Genomic DNA, 18870 nt, shown 5'->3' on the forward strand with positions numbered 1-18870 from the left:
CATATGTCCAGTGTCTTTAAAGTTAATAAGTATTTTCCTTTTTTTTTTCTTAAGAAATTCAAACATGTAAGAAAAAAAAGTGTAACAGACTTCTCCCATTAACAATCTCTCTTGCACATTTCCTGTTTCTTGTGTGCTGGCAGTGGGAACCTTTATGAATCATTGGTTGTTAATGGGACATTGACTATTCCAGTCACAGCAGGAGTGAAGGAAGGGGGCAGCTGGGAGTCCCAGGAGTACTCAGACCCATGGCAGATCCATTATTCATGGTTCACCATGGGCTTGTAGCGAACACTGACACCCGACCTGCCTAAATCAAACAGGGCCAGTGAGTTTAATGCCTCTTGGGAAATGTGAGGCCCAGGTAAAGGTGGGGTGATGGGGAGTAGGAGGGGGCGATTGTTACGATCAGATCAGAAAGGATAAGAGGGAGGGGTTAAGGGGAAATGAGGGAATAGCTCCTGTTCTCCACTGGCTCTTTCTTGAAAGATGTCGCCAGAGTAGCTTCAAAATCAGCCTCTCATGATTTCTTTCTCTCTTTCTTCCTTTTTTTTCTGGCCACTTTAACTTTGATATGATTTTTTTATTATTGTATTGTGCTCTATCAAAAAATACAAAAACACTACATTGTAGGAAAGAGATGCTGGGAATGTGTATAAGAGTGCAGTCATAGTATGGAATAACAAAGCCGAAGCTTCACCAGTCTTCAGAGTGAATGAGAAATCAGCAAGACCTCACTAGTGTCCTCTGTGTGTCATTGCTATGCAGGAGTGTTAGTAGTAAGGCTCCATTCAGCCTATGAGCCAGAAGGTGACACTGAATTGAAGCCAAGCGCTAAACACCCAACAAGGGACTGATTGCCTTGCCTACACCAGCATTTGAATGAGTTAAAAATCACAGTAAGCTTAAGAAAACCTTCACTGCTGCTATGATGATAACAGAACTGATTTTTCTTGCAAAGTTATTCTTTGAACATACTGTATATCTTATCAAACAAGCTTGTGCACAATAGTAAAAAACAAACAAAAAAACAAAAACCTAAATCTGCATCATATTCATGTGTACCAAAAGGTTTTACTGGCTTCTTCAAAATGACAAACAAAAAACCTGTAAAATGTAAGAGTCTTCTTCTTTCAATTAATTCACATTCTGCGATGTTCCTGAGCTGCAAATAAATAAATAAACAAAAAATAAAGTAAGAAAAAAAGATACCTTACCAGCACTTGAGATAAATTTTCCCTTGATAACTTCTGCCCCAATGTAACAGGTCATTACTGCCTTGTTTGTGCTTGTCTGGTTTTTCTTGAGTAATTGTATAAAATCAATGGAAGCGCAAAGTCATGGCACAGCTACATTAATATTCTTTTATTTATTCTCTATGTAGATATGGGAGCTAATGAATCCAGAGACTGCTTTACAGTGTTTGTACATGACACATAACTCATTTCCTACGGACAAAGAGACCCTGAAGTCCTTTGTAATTACCCACAGAGACGTTGAGCTGTTTGGTTGCCGTTTATCTCCCTCACTCGACACATCCCATGGGCAAGTTCCTCTCTGTTCTCAATGAAAACCCCTCTGTAACGTGCTCACGCTTTCTTTGATCCTACAAACATTTTTAATTTCAGTTAAATTTTCAAAATTTACTTATTAGATAATCATCAATTTGTTTTTGCATGAACTGACATTGCAAGCAAGGACTTGGAAGTGTCTAAGCTCTTTGGCATGCATTTTTTGGAGCATTTTTTGGGAAGATAGCCAGAGGCAGTCAATACTTCATCAAATCTTCAGTGTCACTTTGAGCTTGTCACTGCATTAGCTGTGTGTCTTCTAATGAATATGCAGTGACGCACCTCTATCACGTTGGCGCTTTAACATTTTGAGAAAAATACCATTAATATGTGTTAAAATGTTCTGTGAAGGTATGAAGGCACAAGTGCAAAACTCAAGTTTGAGGACAACATATTGTAAGACTGAGCAGTGTATAAATTAAAAGTGAAAGGACTGTAGGTCTTTCTTAAACAGATGCAGGTAATGTTTGATTGGATATGTTTACAAAGCAGATGACAAATTGCTTTAATGAGTAAGAAATTATCTGACATGTAAGGGGTTGGGAATCATTTTAAAAGTCATTTTGCTTTGTTGACAGACCAAATGAGGCATCAGAATTTCAGTGATGGTGTCCAACTCCTCAAATCTCTGCTTTGGTCAAAGGTTGTTAGTCCTAAAAAACAGAAAAATATGCTGTCTTTTTTTCCCCCTCCTCTCTTCTCCTCTGCTCTCCTCTGCTCTCTATGCTTTCTATCTTCACTCCCATGCTTCTTTCCATCCATTGCCAAGCCTCAGATTAATGCATTTGACAAACCACTGAGCAAGAAAGGGCATTAATAGCTACTCAAAGCAGAGAGCTATCATGGGAACCCTTGTTGTGAGAAAATTACGCATCTTCAGACCCGCAAGGCGCTATGCGGGGATAACAACACTACTACACACTGTTTTCTAAACACTGTCTTGGCCAAGCCTGAAAAGCAAGAAGCAGGAGGAACTTGGGCATCAACTGGCAAGGCACGCCAAGGTGAGGTAAAATTCGGGAGGGCGGGGAGTGGGTTATGTTTCCTGGATTAATGCGTATAGCCCTTTGTTACTGAAACATCTGGTCCACAAAGGCCTAATCACCAAATGACATGATGAGCCAGCTTACAGTGGCAGACTGACAATAAAGACGTGGTTTATTCCTTCAAATACACTATGGAATTAAATACGCGCACGCACACTTTGTGTCTGTCATGTGTGTGTGAGCGTATGCACATCCAAGGATGTGTGTCAATGTACATGCATGTATATTTACATATGCTGTAAGTTCTTTAAAATATATATTTAAAAAAATGCAGAATTCTCGCGTGGCTGATGTGCATACACCTATGAGTGTTTTTGCTGTTTGACGTTATTCTCCATAATTGCTCTTGACAAATGACCACAAAAGGCTGCAGCATACTTGTGTCTAAAGACATGGAGTGTTTTTACAACTGTATGACCTTCATCGTGTTTTCCTCTGGTATTTTCAAGTGGCAAACACATTAAAGACTCCAGGTGAAAAAAATACATATTTAGTTCCAGCCTATGAACAAAAATAATGATCAAAATGGTTTATAAAAACAGTTTCCAAATGCATGACACATTCAAGGGAATGGTATGAATGCATTTAGCTAATTAGCTTTTAGGCAAGGCAAGGCAAGGCAAGTTTATTTGTATAGCACAATTCAACAACAAGGTGATTCAAAGTGCTTTACAGAGACATTAGAAACAAGAACAAATAAAAAGCATGATTTAAAATTGATTAAAACAAGCAAATAAACTAACTAACTAATTAACAAACAAACAAACAAACAAACAAAACAGTATATAAAATCAAAACAGATAAAATCAGAACAGTAGATAAAATCAGTAGTTAAATGTAAGTTTTGAAATTTAAGCTTAAAGTGTGGATTTGGTGCTTTATTCAAATGCAGCTGAGAACAGGTGAGTCTTCAACCTGGATTTAAATAAACTGAGTGTTTCAGCTGATCTGAGGCTTTCTGGGAGTTTGTTCCAGATATAAGGAGCATAAAAGCTGAATGCAGCTTCTCCGTGTCTGGTTCTGACTCTGGGAACTGATAAAAGACCGGATCCAGATGACCTGAGGGATCTGGAAGGTTCATACTGGGTCAGGAGGTCATTGATGTATTTTGGTCCTAAACCATTCAGAGCTTTATAGGCCAGCATCAGAACTTTAAAGTCTATCCTCTGACGGACAGGCAGCCAGTGTAAGGACCTCAGAGCTGGACTGATGTGGTCCACTTTTTTGGTCTTAGTGAGGACTCGAGCAGCAGAGTTCTGAATGAGCTGTAGTTGTCTGACTGATTTTTTAGGTAGACCTGTAAAGATGCTGTTACAGTAATCAAGCCTACTAAAGATGAATGCATGGACTAGTTTTTCCAGGTCCTGTTGAGACATCAGATCTTTTATCCTTGATATATTCTTGAGGTGATAGTAAGCTGACTTTGTTATTGTCTTAATGTGTTTTTCTAAGTTTAGGTATGCATCCATCACTACACCCAAATTTCTCGCCTGGTTTGTGGTTTTTAGATGTATAGATTGAAGTTCTCTGGTGACCTGTAATCGTTTTTCTTTGGCGCCAAAGACTATTACCTCAGTTTTGTTTTTGTTTAGCTGGAGAAAATTGTGGCACAACCAGTCATTGATTTCCTCAATGCATTTACCAAGAGCCTGTACAGGGCCTCGTCTCCTGGTGACATTGTGATATATATTTGTGTGTCATCTGCATAGCTGTGATAGTTTATTTTGTTGTTGTTTATAATCTGTGCCAGTGGGAGCATGTAGATGTTAAACAGAAGGGGTCCCAAGATGGAACCTTGGGGAACTCCACATGTGATACTTGTCTGCTCAGATGTGAAGTTACCTATTGATACAAAGTATTTCCTGTTTTCTAAGTATGTTTTGAACCAGTTTAGTACAGTTCCTGAAAGACCTGTCCAGTTCTCCAGTCGTTTGAGTAATATGTTGTGGTCAACTGTATCAAATGCTGCACTGAGATCCAGTAAAACTAGGACTGACATTTTTCCACTGTCTGTATTCAGACATATGTCATTAAACACTTTGGTCAGAGCAGTTTCAGTGCTGTGGTTCTGTCTAAAACCTGACTGGAAGGCATCGTAGCAATTATTCTGTTTTAAGAAGTAACTGAGCTGTTGAGAAACTGCTTTTTCAATGATCTTACTTAAAAACGGGAGATTTGAGATCGGCCTGTAGTTGTTCATTTGTGTCTTGTCAAGATTGTCCTTTTTCAGTATAGGTTTGATTACAGCAGTTTTTAGTGATTCTGGAAACACACCTGATAATAAAGAAAAGTTGACGATCTGTAACAGGTCTGACTCTAAAGTCTTTGAGACCTTTTTGAAAAAACTTGTTGGCAGGACATCTAAACAGCAGGAGGAGGAGTTCAGTTGACCTAAGATGTCCTCCAGGTCTTTGCTGTTAATAGGTTGAAACTGTTTCATGGTGTTTAAACAGTTTTTTGGTGGACACAGTACATATCCTGGATCTGCTGTTGATGTACCAATTGCTTGTCTAATTTTTTGGATTTTTTCAGTGAAGAATTTGGCAAAATCATTGCAGGCCATGGTCGAATGAAGTTCAGCTGCCACTGACACAGGAGGGTTTGTTAGCCTGTCAACTGTAGAAAATAAGACCCGAGCATTATGGCTGTTTTTAGTGATGATGTCAGAGAAGTAGGACCTCCTTGCATTCCTCAGTTGTAAATTATAATTGTGAAGTTTCTCTTTATAAATGTCATAATGAACCTGGAGGTTTGTTTTTCTCCATCTGCGCTCAGCTTTCCTACACTCTCTTTTTTCATTTTTCACCAGTGTGGAGTTTCTCCATGGAGACTTTTTCCTTCCAGAGATAACCTTCACCTTAATGGGAGCAATAGTGTCCATTACATTTAACATGTTAGCATTGAAGCTATTGACGAGCTCATTGACTGACCCTCTGGGCAGGTCAGGTGTTAATGGGAAGACCTGGTTAAAAATTGCACTACTGTGTTCAGTTATACACCGTTTTGTGATCACTGTTGTTGATATATTTGTGTGGGCTGAGATTTTACTTTCAAAGAAAACACAGTAATGATCAGACAGGCCCACATCAGACACAGTAACCTTTGAAATGCTCAGGCCTTTGGAGATCAGTAGGTCAAGAGTGTGTCCTCTATTATGTGTGGCCTCTGTTACATGCTGAGTCAGCCCAAAGTTGCCCAGAGTGTTACTCAGGTCTTTAGTCCCTTTGTCCTGAGGGTTGTCCACATGAATGTTAAAATCCCCAGCAATAATTACACAGTCAAAATCAACACAGATCACAGACAGCAGTTCACTGAGGTCATTAAAAAAGTCTGTGCAGTATTTGGGAGGCCTGTAAACATTAAGAAACACAACTTTGGATGGGGCCTTCAGCTGTAAAGCCACATATTCAAAAGACTGAAAACTTCCAGGAGATAGCTGCTTACATTGAAATGATTCATTAAATAAGACAGCAACCCCTCCTCCTCTCCTGCTCGCCCTGACCTCACTGATAAAACTGTAGTTAGGAGGGGTCGTCTCGATGAGAACAGCTCCACTGTTACTTTGGTCCAACCAAGTTTCAGTTAAAAACATAAAATCAAGGCTGTGCTCAGTGATTAAATCATTAATTAAAAATGTTTTCCCAGCTAGAGATCTAATGTTTAATAAAGCCAACTTGAGTTTTTTAGAGGTATTACTTGTCCCCTCGTGTTTGGGAGCAGTCTGTGGCACACAAGGTATGTTTACTATATTTAAAGATCTTTTAGAGTGCAGCTCTCTGTGTTTTGACCAGGCCACATGTCTCCTGTCACCTAAAAGTACAGAAATTTTAAAACCTTCTAGTAAACAGGGTCCCAGCTTCTCCTGGGAAAAGTCATCACTGCCATAATCCTCACAGCCCGGACCCTTCACACATCACGCATCAGACTGCGGAGACAGGGCATGAAGAGGAACTAAGGGGGGCGAGGCTGGGCAATGTGACTTCGATTGCTCTGTTGAGGGTGGGGCTCGATGGCGAACCTTTGGCCGCTCTGGTGGGGGGTTTATGGGGGACAAAAAGGGATTGGGACGGGGGGTAGATCTGAGCCCAGCATTGACCCGCTCCATCATCACCTCAGTGAATTTCAGGTGTGGGGAGGAGGGAGAAAGGGAGGGGGAGGAGGGTGATGGCCTGTCAGGGGTTTGGGGGACTGGGGAAGGTCGTGGTCCCTTGTCCTGGTCGTTGGTGTTGTTGAGAGAGTTGGAGGCAAATAGGGACCCCTCTTCTTGCCTTAGATGTCTCTCCTTTCTGAGGCTCTTCCTCAGATGCCATGGATGTCTCTCCTTTCTGAGGCTCTTCCCGGGTGGGGGCAAATGGAGCTCCTCTTCAAGGTTTCTGCTGGGCTTTGTCTGTTCTTGGAGTTCTGTTTGTTCCTCTTTATGAGATAACTCCTCGTTTATCTCAGCCTTGGCACCAAGCACGGATGGATGACGTATGAAATAAAACAAGTTGGAGGTGAACAGTTTCACCCCTGACTTGTTAAAATTAAATCCATTTGCTTTGAACAGATGCCTGCGTTCCCAAAAAATATTAAAGTTGTCGATAAAGTGCACTGAGTGGTCAGCACATGCTGATATAAGCCATTTATTCAGTGTAAACAACCTGCTGAATCTCTTGTCTCCTCCTCTGACCGGCGGTACAGGTCCACTGATGAATACAGCTGCATTCAGAGAGTTTACAGTATTTAATAATCCAGTAAAGTCCCGTTTCAGAACCTCCGACTGTTGTTTGGACACATCGTTTGACCCTGTATGCAGGACAATGTTTGTCACAGTTGGATATTCATCTGCAATTTGAAGAATTCTCTCCTTCAGGTTGTTGACCATATCGTTAGGAAAGCAGAGGACTTTAGTGTTCTTACCGCACATCCTTTGTACATCCTTTACGGCAGAGTCACCCACAATCAGAGTTTCAGGCCTAGCCTTTAGCTTTCCCTGTGGCCTTTCACTTTTTAACAGATTTTCAGACCTTATTTCGCTGCTTTTAGATGGATGGTTGTCCGATATAGATCCAGGGTCCTTTGATAGTGGAGCAAATCTGTTCTGCAGTTTCACATTCAGTTGTTTTGGAGGTTTGTTGTTAACCTTCCTATTCACGGTTGTCCAGTCCTGTTTCCTCCCGTATACAGGGGTAGAAGAGCTTCTCTGTCTCGTAGGAAGTGAAGGCCAGTCGGTTTCAGAGATTTCAGCTCGCTGTGCCCTGCCTGTGATACGTCCTCCCCCTTCCAGGAGACATGATTTATGTCTTGGTTTTGCACCAAGACAGTCTAAGGGGGGATTATCACTTGAGGATTTATAATAATGCACAGAGTCTACTTTCTTGGTCATGTTATCTGTGCTCCTTAGCTGTGTACTAGCTTGCTCATCGCCATTGTTTTGAATCAAAGGCAAGGTTGTTTCATTTCCACACAGTCCATTTACCTCCACGTTTACTTCTAAGCGATGAATTTTTGTCTCCAGTACTGCAATCTTCTGCAGGAGGCTGTGGTAGTCATCTGTGGAGAGGGAAGGCATCTTGTTGCTAGTTAGCCTAGCGGTTAGCACCTTTCCAGGCTATTGAGGCTGCTCGGTGCCCAGACGCTGTAATCAGGCTTCAGCTGTGTCTAGGCCACAGACACACGGAGCGCTGAGGACAAGGTAACCATAAAATGTTGCTGTTTCTGTTAAGAACACTCTAGTCCTAATGATCTACAAGTGTCCAGAAGTTATCGCAGGTAAGCTCACACGGAAAAAAGGGAAAAAATCAGCATAAAAATCAATAAAAATCAATATAAGAAGCAAAGCATTCAAGAGCAAAGAGATGAAGCGTCCACACTCACAAAGGGGAGGAGCTGAATTTCTTTTAAAATAAGAAATTGGCAAAGCAAAACGTTGACCCCATTTGTAATTTTGAAACATGTTTGTTAGTTTGCCATTTTGAAATGTTATTGTGTTTGTATTTTTTTTTAAACTATCAAGTAACCTCTCTTTTAATGAAAGTTCTTAGATTTCTTAAAGCTTATATCCTTTTTTCTGCAAGCAAACCTAGGAAACAAAAGCTTTCTCACAAGTACTATTTTATTTATTTGTTTTTTTACATTCTGCTGTATTCAGTTTAATATCATCTCAAGTTCACTGACATGAACACGATAGGAAGGTTTGCATTTACTTTCAGAAAATGAGATTTTGACACTAAAGATGGAACATTTCTGGGTCTAAATATGTGCATTGTCCATTTTCAACATTTGAACCAACTCAAACAACGTTTTTTCCCTTGGAAAATACATTTTTGTACATTTAATGAATTAGTTTTACTCTACATAGTGTAATATCCTAACTATAACAAGAACTGTAATGAATGACTTGCAATGAACTGTGTGCAAAACTAGACTCTTATTAATACCTCAAATTTTTGTGTCATCAAGTTTTTCTAACCCTTCCACTGACATTTTGTGCCGCTCTCAATGGCTGCTGCAACAGAGACTGCATTCTCATTACATTCTCGCCATAACGCTCTGGTACGTTATTCATTAATATTTACTTGTCCATGACTTCTGTCCTGTGTACCTGCTTACTAAACACCACTGTATTATTCCTGGACATCTCATCAATATTGACTCTCCTACTGCTATCTGAAATGTAGTACAAATCTCACCTTTGTCAGTATCTGTCACAGTCATGATTACAGTCGGCTAATGCTGCAGAACAAAAGTGTAAAGGTGGATGAGGAGATGCTTGCAGCACCTGACTGAATGTTTGAGAGCTTCCCTCTCTAAATAATATTGGTCTGGGTATACGAACATGAACGCATCTTCTAAAGCGCATTGTGACTATATAGAGCACATTGTCATGCATACTGTGTATATCTAAATGAGTGGCTAATATTGCCTTACTCATTAATGCAGTCACCATAGACTGTTAAACAGCCTATGTTCAAATCACTGGTGTGTGTGAGAGAAAGTGAGAAGGATTGGATGATGAAAAATTTGAGCTTTATTTGGATGGCTTTGGGGTGTTGACAGGGGTTGAGGAAAATTGTTTTTCTTCTTAAACAAAAAAGAAAGAAAGGAAAAATAAAATCCAACATGAACACACGAACACATAAGGACTCGTACATGTGAACTTCTACAAAACCACACAACTGCAAACTCATATATACACCCAGGCAATGATCTGACAGGTGAGAATGGCTTAAAGCTAGGTTAAAGGGGGAGCACACTACATAAGCAGGTCACCTCTCAGGGGACATAGCAATTTGTCATTGTTGCACTACACAGACCCCCCAACAACCCACCCCACCCGCTACCTCAAAAAAAACCCCCAAAAAACAGCGGATGGGTGATCTTCGCTTGTTGTTAGTCCTTCCATCAGTGCTGTCTTTCTGTCTCTTTTTTTTAAAGTGGCTTCTCTATTAGCTCCTACACTTCACTTCAAAATTGCAGTAGCTTTGACATGAAAAAAATGGCAGTGTGCAGTGCGAGCTAGTGCATTAGGGACTGGTGGAAGTTTTTAAGCCTTTCCTTTTTAACACAGTGTCATTGCAGACAGTGTAGAGTAAATATGTGAGCATAAAATATATATTTGTGTAAAATATATATAAGCATAGAGCACTTTTTACAGTCATGTAGTACAACAATATAAAACAAATTACTAATAATCATAGAAAATACATTCAAATTCCGTATATAGCCATACAGTTATCATCAGTAGAAATCTCGACAGAAAGAGTAGTTAGACAAAGGTTTTTTTTGTTTTTTTTTTTGAAGGACTCCGTAAGCTTGTCTCGCCATCACACTAAACTACCTCCTCCCAACCAGTAACACATTGTAATTCGAAAATACCTCTTGTCTGCCTCTTGACTGTTAGGATGCCTGGGTTGTTGACCCAGAGGTTTGAGTTTATTCCCATATGGAAAAGATATATATATAAATCTTATAAAGTTTGTATCTGTCTTGTGTGAAACTTGTATGAAAAGCATATAAGAGTGAAAACAGATATAAGATCCCTTGAAAAATTATATAATGAAACTTGTATGTTTTGGATACTTACTAAAACAATATATGAAAGTAATGAGAAAGTGGCCACTTTCATGAGTAATCACATATAAGTTTTTACTATTTCTTTTCCATATGGGTTATATTATTTATCATTTCTAGTCTTTGGTTTATGGTTTATGTCTCTGTGTTCTCTAGTTGCTCTGTCTCCCCTGTCAGCTGTATCCCCTTGTCAAGTTCGCGTCTCTGTGTTTCCTGTTTTACTTTGAAAGTCCGTGTCTCATGTAAATGCGTCTGGTTTTGCTTCCTTTGTCTCGTTAGGCCTGATTTGTCCCAGCTGTGTTTCCCTCCTGTTACCCATTCCCTGATTGCTCCATCTGTGTATTTTAGCCCTGTGTTTCTCTGTGTCCGTGTTGCGATCTACCCTTATCTTGTTGTGTGTTCTGTCTGCGTAAGTGTATTTTGTATTCTAAGTTTTGTTACCCTTTTGAGTTTAGCATTAAAGCTGTTTAAGTCCACGTTTGTCTCCAGAGTCTGCACTTTGGGTCCTTTTCCTGCCTGCACACAGCCGTTCCATAATATTGTCTAGTGCTTGTACCTTGTACCTGACGATTTTCAAACAAATACTTTTTTCCCCACTCATATATAAATCATTGAAGCACAAAAAGGCACCCAACTCAAGGGATGAGCCAGTGTTGTGTCACAGATGACAGAAAATTTTGAATTTTATCTTTAGGCACTTTGTCAGTGTCAGTGTTTTTTTTGTGTGTTGCAAAAATACATAATTTATTCTTGTTTTGTTCGTTGAATCTGTGAAGAATGCCAGAGATTACACAGTTTAACAAGTATAAAATAGTATTTTTGCACTAACAAGATGATTTTTAAGAGCTTATCATCTTACCATCTTTGGAGATGGATCAACCAGAGACTTGGCATGTCAGAGCAATGTGTGGAATGTCCATTAAAAAAATGTGAAAAGTGGTGGAAAAAAGAAGAAGAAACAGGCCTAAAAAGGTCTATTCAGCAAATGATCAGTACCTGAAAGTCCTGTTCTCAAGAAATGGGGAAAAAAATCTTGACAAGACCTGATGGAGGATTTGAGAGATGCATTTGGCTCTTTAGTTGTTTCAGGTACTATTTGCCAAAATCTCATCAGAAAAAGCCTCAAGGCAAAAGTGTCTGTCACACATGTTATAAAAACTATTCGGTTGTGGTTTGGTGGAGAATAGTTTATTCATGGTTTACTAATATACCCTAATAAGTTGATTTAAAGACTGACTTTCCTCAAAATGTCCCTGAGAATTACTGCAATCCTCTGACTACTGATCCTATATATATGTATTATTTTCTTGTTTAATGATAACAGATTTTCTCGCACAATCCTCCAGCAGGAGACCTTGTGATTCAGACTGCTTGCAGCTTGTCTATTGTGTGCCAGTGTGCACTCTGAGCATGTTGCTGACAGTGATTTGTGTTTGTAGAGCCTGAATGGGCACTGCTCATCGAACATATTTGACACCCTTGTTTTATAGATTCTCCAGTTTTGACTGTGTGCACTAATGGCTACCACTCTGTTAGAATATGTTCGAACAGCCAGGAAAGTCTGAAAGACCTCTTAAAATACATCTATCATCTTCTTCATAATGTGGCGCCCACAGGAGACGCAGCCATCACTGGAGTTTTCCTTCTGAACAATGGTTCCATTTGGACGGGTCGATGAATGGTCATTCAGAGCAGTGTTTTTTTTTTTCTTTTCTTTGAAAGGCTGGAGAATTTTAGGTTGAGGTTTAAAAGAAGGACTCTCAGGTCTGTCCACTTCACATTGGAAAGATAAAAGCCTCATGACTCAGGTGAGATGTGTTTTAATATCATGGAGCTTTTCTTAGAGAGTTGACACTTTCACGTTGAAGTACTGTCTGACAAGCCAAGTAACTCTCTGATGTTGTCAGGGTGTGATTGGTCAGACCTTTGCTCGGTATGCTCTGTATTCTCACAAAAATCTATTTCTGTCAGTATTAACAAGGTAACAGAATAATTACAAATGTAAGCAGTGATATTTAAAGCATTTTCATTTTAAAGCAAGCAGTGTTCTCCAAAATTAGATATGTTCACCAATTTCTCCATTCCCAATGCATAACATATGCAAGACTCTTGCTTATCTCACTTACACACAAGCCATCCTTTGGAGGCATTTTGTGATGCACCAGGTTATGGTGCACAGTCTCTCTCAGGACTGTCATTCTCAACACATAATTTTGCAATGCAAACGGTTAGTGGTGTGACAGGGCATGTTTTAACCCAAGCTTAATTTGCACATAGGCACAAATAAATGAGATAAGCATCCATTTTCTCAACAGTTTATCCAATTTGGGGTGACAGAGAGACAAAAAACCATCAGTGCTCACCTACAGCTAATTTGAAATAACCTGTCTTTGGATTTTGGGAGTAAGCCAGAATAGCTGGAGAGATATGAACATGGAGGCACAGGGAGAATGTGCAAACTCCACACAGGAGAATTTAAACCCAGAACCTTTCACTGTGAGGCAACAGTTCTAATAACTGCACCACAACTTTTTTTGTAGTTCAATATTCATTTATGGAGAGATGTGTATGTGGAGTGAACACTGTGTGCCTTTCTGATCATAACAGCTTCATAACCAAATCATTTTCAAATTGGCTGCAGATTGGCTGAAATCCAGAATTCAGCTTAAAGTCCTTCTGCTCCTTCTGGGCATTTCTCCTGTACACTCGTACTCATTTTACTCCTCATGTGTTTGTATGCCATCACTTCTTTGTGGTCTCTCTATGCTCTTAACCTCCAACTGATCATTGCAAATTGCTGCCCCACCCCGAGGTCAATTGTGTTAGAAGTTTCTTTCCATTAGAAAAAGGTTCTTACTCCCCATCATTGCCAAGTTCAAGCTTACAGCAGTTAACAACATCATACGTATTAGATGCAATCTTTCATGTCACACTACAAGCAGATTTGACTGGTGACATTATGTTCTTTCACCAGTGTTTTTGTGGTCAGTCTGTTTAAACTTCAGATCATATTACAATGTCTTCAGAGTGACATAAAAATAAAAACTAAATTACTTTGTCCACAGAAAAGAGCTAGGGTATGAGGCTCCTGGCATGCTTTTCCACATGGAAAAGCACACTAAGTGACAATAACTCAAAACTACATGGAACGAAAGTTTAGAAAATGTGCAATGTAACTGTTTCCATTTAGCAAAAACATTTGAATTTGGGTTATTTTTCCGTTGTGACTGTGCTACTGTATTCACTGGGGGCAACATATTCTCTCAGGTAGATTTAGAGACAGGAGCTGGAGCTAATGGTGCTGGCTAACAAGTGACACTCTCTCATTAAGTGGGAAGACTTGTCTGAGTGGCCAGTCAGGACATTACACAAGGTCAGAGCATCTGTCTGCCATGGGAAAATAAGTGAAGTAGAAAAGAGAAAAGAGGCCAAGCAGACAGGCTTAGAGACAAGATGCTTGCTGTGCTGTCTGAAAGCTCCTGTCCTCTCAGGCTGGCAGGGCTTGATGTGAGCAGAGTTTGAAGTTTGGACTTTGGTCACTGCTGCTTTTGAACATGGTGCTATTTCATGCCTGTATGGGGTGTGTGTGTGTGTGTGTGTGTGTGTGTGTGTGTGTGTGTGTGTGTGTGTGTGTGTGTGTGTGTGTCTTGTGTTGGACCGTGTATCTATATAAACTAACTTTACTGACCACTGGGTGAAGTAGAGACTCTTTCACAGGTCTATGAGAGTTGCTACCAGAATTGGAATCAATAATATAGATAGGATACGCATTAGGAGATCCAAGCGGTTTTAACAGCCCCATTGTCATTCCACCACTTTTGTAAAGTGCTGGGAAGCGGGCTATTCTTTCGAAAAATCTTTTTAGTTTTCGTAAGACTGAGGAAGATAGACAGCTACACAAACAGAGAGACAAAGACAGAAGGAGAGAGGCAAAGACAGGAAGCCTTTAGACAATCACACTGAAAGCGCATTTTTGACATGTCTTCTGTTCGACAGCCATTCACAGAAGCTTTCAGGATGTAATTTTTTTCCAGACCATCAGCCACTGAAGTGATCCATGGTTGTTTTCTCATCAGGGATAAAAACACTCTGTATGACTTGCCCTTCACCAAGGAAGCTGGCCTTCATGAGCATGTTTGCTAATAATATATTCTGAAAAAAACTAAACTTTTCTTCTGTATTAAAGAGCTTGCAATGTGTGCCCATTTGAGCTAAGACAAACATACACTCTAAGATTTAAAGTGTCTAACTAAAAATTTGTTACACATATATAAGAAGTAGAGTATCAAACACCTATACAATATTAGAGTCATATTTTTTCAAATGTAACATCTAAGGGATGCTACATTTACATAAGATGTAATATTAGGGAACGGCCATCAAAGTTATGATTACTACAATTCTGGTTTAATCAGTTCAGCTTTAATAGAGCTTTAATGTGTATTGTTCTAATGTATAATCTGCACAAGTTTCAGTGAACAACCTTATTTGTTTTGCGCTGCTGTAGTGATATCACAGCTAGAAACTGTGCCTCTATATCTAAAGCATCATCCGGGTCTATCTGTATTGGAGCTGTACACTGGTGTGAATTAGAGATAAGGTGTTTAGAGCAAATGTGACTGTGCGAGACACTAACGTAAACAGGCCTAAAAAGTTAAAACAACACATTCAGAAATAAAAAAAAATTTTAAAAAAAGGGGGGGGGGGGTTGTGTTTCTCTCAAAATTAAATTTAGCGTTATCTCTTGTTTATTTATTTCTTTGCAATTTATAATACTGGAAAAATAAATCTTAAGTCAACACACTTCTCTTTGTATTTTGCAAGGAAACTGGAAAAGGTTAAATTATTTATTGTAAAACAAACGGAAGGGTCGTTTATAAGTCATTTGTAAGGCAAAAACACTTTATAACTCTAATGTGCTTGAAAGTCAATATTTGGAATAACGACCTCTATTCTTGAACACAGCCTGAGCTCTCTTAGACAACCTCTCTTGTAAAAAGTAGTCCTCAAGAATAGTTCTGCAGGCTTTTTGATCCCAACAAGTTCTTCTTTGGATGTTGGCTGTCTTTTGTTCTAGTCTCTGTCAAGATCAGAGATGGGTAACGCGTTACTGTAATCTGATTACTTTTTTAAGGTAACGAGTAAAGTAAGGGATTACTATTGCAAAAACGGTAATTAGATTACCGTTACTTTCCCGTAGTAACGCTGCGTTACTGCGTTACTAAAACCGTGATTTTTTTTGCAAGAATGTCTCATGACAGTGACGTAAGCAAGTGCAACGTTGGTGACAACAGCTGTGTGCAGATCAACAATGGATCACATATCGAGTACGGAGAGAGTATGAGCGTGCAGCGTTTAAAGCGTGGAAGTACTGACCTTATTTTGAGTTTGATTCCATAAAAAGTGACAAAAACATTAGTGTCCGTTGTGCGTGGGAAGAAAACTTATTTTTAAAGCGAAAAAACCCCCCCTAAACTTCCAAGCAAGCACCGAGTGCGCAACGACGTAATGGGAAACTCACAGAGAAACTCGCGGATTCTTCCACTGACCGCTGCGGCACACCTGCACCAGGGTAAACCTACGCCTACGCCACTCCTGCTTTACAGGTGAAAATAGAGCAACAGGACCGCTAGTCTTTGATGTTATTTATTTTCTGCTGTGTTTTACTTGCATCTATTTGAAAGACTGAGTGTAAACACACAAAAATATATATATATTTTATGTGCTGGAATGTGCAGAAAATAAGTTTAAATGTTAAACAAATTTCTTCCAGTCAGAGAATGTTGCATATAATTAAATTTTTGCTTGATGCATAAAGTTAAAAGGTTAAAACTAATAAAACAAGTTTTAAAAAGAGACTTTTCCATTTGATTACATTTTGTATGATGGATTTTGCAGAAAAAGTAGAATTGGGCTGAAAGATCTATCGCTTTATCACCTATTCAGGTTGTAAATCGTGTTTTTAAAAAGTAACTAAGTAATTAATTACTTTTGAAAATAAGTAATCAGTAAAGTAATGGGATTACTTTTTGGGGGGAGTAATCGGTAATTAGTTACTGATTACTTTTTTCAAGTAACTTGACCAACACTGGTCAAGATCATCCTACACTGCATCATTAATGTGGAGATCTAGGCTCTGGGGAGGCCAATCCATGACTAATAGTGTTCCACTACGTTTCTATCCAGGTATACTTTTACTGCATGAAGCCATTGCCAAATGGTACTGGATGGTGGAGCAAAATCTACTGGTACTTTTCTGCATTCATAGTTCCTCAACACTGCAGACAGCCCCAAATTTTGACAAAACTTCAAGTGTATTCAACAGAGAGGTCTAGGAATTCATTGTTGGACCTCTCTGGTGACCTGCTCCATACTTTCTGACAAGAGTTTGTATTAAATATCTTGAATTTGGATTCATCCCCCCATAAGATCTTTTGTCTCTGATGTTTAGTCTCGTTCTTTTAGATTTTGGCATTCCTTTTCTGCCTATTCTCTTTTTTAAAACAGCGAATAGTGAAGGTCCAGATGTAGACGACTTTTACTCAGTGCTGTAGCTCTATGATGAATAAAATTGCATACCATGCAAGTATCTGATAGTTAGCTACATTTTTAAATTTCATTTTAAAGCCCTGCACCAAAAAGAATAGATGACATCAAGAAGTGCTGTTAAGATTTGGCTGTTACACTGACAGTAATTTCCCCAAATACCACTGGACTCATAAAAACATCACTTTGAACTGTCTTTTAGGCTCATATCTGTCTAAAAGCTTCACATACTGTAGATCACAGTGGTTTTTAGTGACAATGCTGAAGACCAAACCCTTCTCTTTTGGAGAGATTAATCTAAATGTTAATCTGAGTCTTAATGCCGCTGCTCATTTCCATGTTGCAGCTCTGCGTTGTATGTATGTGGTGCTGTGCTTCGTATTACTTATTGTTTAACTTAGACAATTATATTCACCAATGCCAATTTCTCATCTTCAAAATGTGTGTAGTTATTATGGGTGAAAGTGTAGTTAAGGAGCCTTGGAAAAAGTGGAATCTTTGTCAATATTTATTCTTAAATAATGCACAGTAAGTGTTTTAAAGGTCAGCTTTCCCAATAATAGCTCATCACATCTACTTAGTTTCTTGTACACGTTGTTGTTCATTGAATGTGAGATTCTGTTTGAATGAGAAGAGCTGTTATTATGAAGCTTTGGCTGGAAATGTAGGCCGTTCATTGAGGCAAAATTCGATAAAATTTCCTAACATAACAAAGGAAGGAGGGTGATGATTAAAGACGTATGTAAATCAGAAAAAAAGCTAAATTAATATGTCCTGAGTGAGGCACCCAGTTATACCTTGATATTCTAATTAATTTTCTAGTCACAACTTGCACTGATTTAACAAATGCAGTTATTTTGGTAAATGGTTGTTGCTGTTGTTGAATTACAACAACAGCAGGTCTTGTAACTAGTTCCCAAGAGAAAATAGATAGTGCTTTCTACAAATGGACATCCAATAGCAATTATAGAGTTCAATATATTATAGTATAATTGCCTAATATAGGAATAGAAATAGACACATGACACAGTAAGATTACTTGTGTCCATTTTGAGAGTTAAATTTTTCATCACACTTACCTGCGGACAACTGTCTATCCAGAAAAAAAAGGGTGACACAAAGGCATAAAATGAAATAATAATATTAATTAAAAAGTACAAAGGTCACACATTTCATATCCTGTGCATATATCAAATAAATATCATAAAAAAGGATTAACTCTTATTAAGCTTTAAATTAAGTTGTTAAAATTCAAGTTATATATTGGAGCCTCCAGTACCTGATAGGGTCTCTCCTCTTGGCTGCCATTTTCAGAGTCATCTTCAACATGAAACATTTTAACGAGATCTTCTTTACCAAAAACATGGGGATACTTGTAAGATTGCACACAAATGTTTGAGGTGTGTCTTTTTTTGGGGGGAAAAAGAGGCATGAGTGGGGTCAAATTCAAAAAAGAAAGCAGTGAAACTAATTAAATTAACTCTTTTTAATTACCTGATATTATTTTGACCAAACAACAAAATTAATTGTGTTTCTTCTATGGAGATAATTCATCATTGGAACTCTGATTAAACATCTGCAGAGCAGGTTTGAGTAGGTTTGAGAGAAAAGGCAGTTTCTGAGATATGATGTTGGTGGGCACAGGAAGGACTCCT

General features: G+C 38.9%; 2 protein-coding genes across 6 annotated transcripts in view; both read left to right on the forward strand.

Moving 5' to 3' along the window:
* Positions 1-18870, forward strand: part of LOC309706849 (uncharacterized protein) — a 464381-nt gene that overhangs the window by 88186 nt on the left and 357325 nt on the right. The window lies entirely within an intron of this gene.
* The window catches only part of cdh22 (cadherin 22), a 193406-nt gene that overhangs the window by 28412 nt on the left and 146124 nt on the right, over positions 1-18870 (forward strand). The window contains exons 1-2 of one of the 5 annotated variants that reach the window (XM_082533758.1): positions 10960-11078; positions 12392-12477. The exons of 3 other annotated variants lie outside the window; for them this stretch is intronic. The gene's annotated coding sequence lies outside the window, so the exon portion shown is untranslated. Of the gene's footprint in view, positions 1-10959; positions 11079-12391; positions 12478-18870 lie in introns of those variants that run through there. One more of the 5 variants, XM_082533757.1, reaches the window with a different exon arrangement.

This window comes from Aulonocara stuartgranti (assembly GCF_965226115.1).
Source record: "Aulonocara stuartgranti genome assembly, chromosome: 5".
Taxonomy (NCBI): domain Eukaryota; kingdom Metazoa; phylum Chordata; class Actinopteri; order Cichliformes; family Cichlidae; genus Aulonocara; species Aulonocara stuartgranti.